General features: G+C 42.6%; 1 pseudogene; it reads right to left on the minus strand.

Annotated features, from left to right (window-relative positions):
* Window positions 1-1,101: 1,101 nt before the first annotated feature.
* On the minus strand, window positions 1,102-2,496 carry LOC100686747 (annotated as a pseudogene).
* Between the last annotated feature and the right edge of the window lie 1,016 nt (window positions 2,497-3,512).

Here is a 3,512-nt window from a genome sequence, read left to right on the forward strand (position 1 = left end):
CAGTGGAGGCCTCCGTTTGTTGAAATGTTGGCTGTCCTTGGGTGAGCACAGCAGAGGAGGATCCCAGCTATTCCCACCAGTCCTTGGCATCTGCGAGGTCTCAGCTGTGACAAGTTCACGGGCACCAATGTCAGGCTTTCACCCCCTGACTGGAGCTTCATGGGTGCTTTCTCATCAGTCTTTGGTTATCACCTTAGGGGAGAAACACTGCAGTAGTTAGTTTCACATTTTTAAGTCAGAGAAATAATCTGGCTTTTGGGAAACAATCTGAAAGCACTTTCTGGAAATTGCAGGAGGTAAGCACACCTGAGTGCACCAAGCACCATGCAGGTACTGGCTCTTTCATTTCTAGCTCGGTGTTTAATCATTGCCCCCACTGCATTCCCTGCACTCACTCACCAGAAAGCATAGATTTTTAGCTTCGTATAGATCAGATTGCATGAAGCTGGGCACTCTCAGGGTCTGCCTTCATCTCTTGCCACACACTCCCCAATTACCAGGGAACCCCCTTAATCAGCTCTGAGGTATGCTTCATTTCCTGGCTTGAGGAAGCCCATGACCTAAGATATGGAGGGCAAATTTGTTTCAATACAAATACCAGCTCTGATTGTTAGTATGGGCCTGAGAGGGCTGTATGGTAAAGAACTTTGATGCCTTTATGGGGCTCAATAGGAAAGAGTGCTATAATTGATTAGTGATGTCTGCCATGAGCATGGAAGGGAGGAATGGGTAAATGGACACCATATTTGCCACGTCTCTCCTAGGATTTAATCTTGTATAGCAGAAGATAGGTAAGATGCTCCTGCCCAAGGGAGTTAGGAGTAATTTTAAAACTGATTGGTATTATGTCATGTTTATCAACCCTGTTTATTTATTAATATTTTAACACATGTGTTCTCTGATTAATCACAAGAAAAGAGAGGAAGAAAAATAAATATTTATTGAGCATCTACTAATTGTCAGTTACTTCTTTTAGGAGCTTTATTAAATATATCTCGCTATATATCTAAAGCAATTTTTTTTTTTACTCTTAAGGCATTTATTTATTAAAATGTTCTCTGCCAAGATTTCACATTAGCATAAAATTCAAATTAGTCTTTACATTTCTCTAATGAGGACTCCACCTCAGTGTATGACATAAAAGCACCTTCTCCAGCAGTGAGTGTTACCAGTGTCCACACAGTGAGCCCCACAGTCAGCCTCTCTGTTCCCTGGGTGACCCAACTAGATGTTAATACTGCTCTGCTACAGGGTAAAAGCTCCTAACTCAAACTCCTTGGAAAAGGGGTGAATATCAGTGGAAGCCTCCATTTGTTTAAGTGGAAAAGGGGTGAAGCTTCTGCAAGGTGTACTTTAAGAAGCGGTACTGTTTACTCATGAAAAGAAACCAGTGAGTCCTCTAAGAATAATAAAAGGAGACATTTTACAGTTAAGCACATGATTTGGAGTGAAGAATTCGGATGTTGCTCTGCTGGACCAGGCTGTTAATACTCTTCTTGTTCCTCCTGTGGGCCCCCTTCATCAGGTATCACAAAGCCTTTGTTTGTGGCATTAGAGAATGTCCACGATCCTCTGCAATACAGGGTTGTTTTCCCCTTTGTTCTCCTGGCAAATCAATTCAATGTTTCTTAGCTTTCCAAAGTAGAAATCTCTTCCTCCAAGTCTTTGACAGTAGGTTTCAATACATTGACCTGCTGCATCAATTCAGCTGCTTTGTCATCCCCTTTGTACACACCAGGATTCTTTGGCACCACACCCGGCCAGCCTTTGGGGTTGCAGTAATTCTGTGTGTTGCAATGGGCCTCTATGGGGCTGCACTGCTAGAGCTGAAAGGTTTCTTTGGTTTGTTCAGATCTAGAGCAACAAGGGAGGGAGCCACTGCAGTTTTTTGACCTTGTCTGGCAGCTACAGGGTCATAGTCTTTCCCATCATAGTTGGCATCAAAAAACTTGAACCACTGAACAAATTCAAAATTGTCCTGAAACTTTCCTTTTACTAATTTGTCCACAGGAATTATTTTGTCAACACCCATTCTCTTAAAACCTGCTTGTAGTATTTTAAAGTTCTGGATGTATTCATGCTCTAGTTTAAACGTTTTTTTTTTTTTTTTTTTTTTTTTCAATTTTCATTTATTTATGGTAGAGAGAGAGAGAGAGAGAGAGGCAGAGACATAGGCAGAGGGAGAAGCAGGCTCCATGCACCGGGATGCCCGATGTGGGATTCGATCCCAGGTCTCCAGGATCACGCCCTGGGCCAAAGGCAGGCGCCAAACCGCTGCGCCACCCAGGGATCCCCATGCTCTAGTTTAGCCTGGAATTTCACTTTCTTCAAGGCAATGGAGCCAGGGATCAGCAGGTCCACAAACTGACAATAGGCAACCCCTGAGCACAACTGTTCTTTGTCAGATTCAGCTGCAGAGACTCATTGATACAGGCCAGCACGCCATGTCGACTTGTTGTCACTGGTGACGGATGCTGAGTGTACGTTCACTGCCATCTTCAGCTCTCAGTGGGACCACGTCTTTCAATTCCATCTTTGTCCTATTTAAAGCAATCCTGTAAAGTCAGAATATTACTCCCTTCCTAAAAAAATAAATTAAGCCTCGGGGAAGTAAAATATTTACCCTAAACCACAATAGAAAATTTTGAATCCAAGGATGACACTTATTCTGATATACTTGGGCAGTGGTTCAATATTGGGAACTTATTAGAGTCTCCGGGAGATTTTTTAAATATTTGAAAATACTGATGACCACATCTCATCCCCAATGAGTTACCTCAGAATCTCTGAAGTAGGGGAGGCTCAGGCATAGGAATGGTTTAAGAAATTCCCCAGGTAATTCAATTCTGCAGCCAGTGGGGAGAACTGCTATGCAAAGGGTGTAGGAAGCAGGATAATTAACATTTACAGGATGTCCACTCTGAGCCCAGCTTTTTCTTTTTTTCCCCAGACTCTAATTTAACTTTCATATAATTCCTTACAGGAAGCATCATTAGCCCCATTTTATCTATAAAGAAAACCGAGGTTCAGAAAATATAAGGAAATTACTTATCTTGTAGTAGATATCTTGTAGTAGAACTGGAATTTGAATGCAAATCTGTTTGCTTCCAAAGCATTTGCTCTTTGGTTAGGTTTCTTAATCCAGGCTCCACCCTTAACCTAGTGTTGAGCAAATCTGGATACCATGTAGCTTTCAAATTTGACTGCAATCTGTCATTCATAGAATATGAATGCTGAGGAAGCATTCATAGTCTTAGCATTGTTTTCATGGTAGAAAATGCAAAGGCCCACCCTAAAGTTACTACTTTTTATCCTGTAGGCTTTGGGCAGCTCAGGCTGAGGCTGGTTCCAGACCCAGAGGTCCTTTGTGGTGACCTTGCCTCCCTGAAGGATCTCTGTGTCTAGGTCAGGTAAGTTTGCAGTCCCCTCTTTCATCCCTAGGCAGATGGAAGAGATGCATTGTGGCCTGAACTCCTAAACCTGTGAGTCTTGGGCATCTGTGTTTCTGTTTT

This window comes from Canis lupus, chromosome 17 (assembly GCF_011100685.1).
Source record: "Canis lupus familiaris isolate Mischka breed German Shepherd chromosome 17, alternate assembly UU_Cfam_GSD_1.0, whole genome shotgun sequence".
Lineage (NCBI taxonomy): Eukaryota > Metazoa > Chordata > Mammalia > Carnivora > Canidae > Canis > Canis lupus.